This window comes from Monopterus albus, unplaced genomic scaffold (genome assembly GCF_001952655.1).
Source record: "Monopterus albus unplaced genomic scaffold, M_albus_1.0 scaffold40.1, whole genome shotgun sequence".
NCBI lineage: Eukaryota > Metazoa > Chordata > Actinopteri > Synbranchiformes > Synbranchidae > Monopterus > Monopterus albus.
The window spans coordinates 3,846,224-3,846,633 of NW_018127920.1; positions in this window are offsets into that span (position 1 = coordinate 3,846,224).

The following is a 410-nucleotide window of genomic DNA, read 5'->3' on the forward strand; positions in this document are numbered from 1 at the left end:
CAGAGCTTGTCTCACCTGCTATGACTAATCCAAAAATGGGTAAAGAGGCGGAGTGTGAGTGGAGCTCTTAGGCAGCTAGCAGCTAGCCCACCAGTGATGTGACTCTCTGTCAAAGCAACCACACCCATAATTATGTGTAAATTTAAGTCTTAATATAATTTAAACTGGCGAGTTACAGACCAAAACCATTTTTTTGTAGGCTGTAAACATGTTTATTTCTGCTGTAAAATTGGTCATTTTAACATGGGAGTCTATGGGGACTTACTCCTCCAAGGAGGAGCGGAGGTTGCCGCTTGGATGTAAGTTGAGGGGTCAAAGGTTGTGACATAAGCCTTCACAATAAATGTATCAGTTATTTAGGCTTGATAAAATTATTCTGTTTATTATATGTTTAAGAGAAGCTTCACATT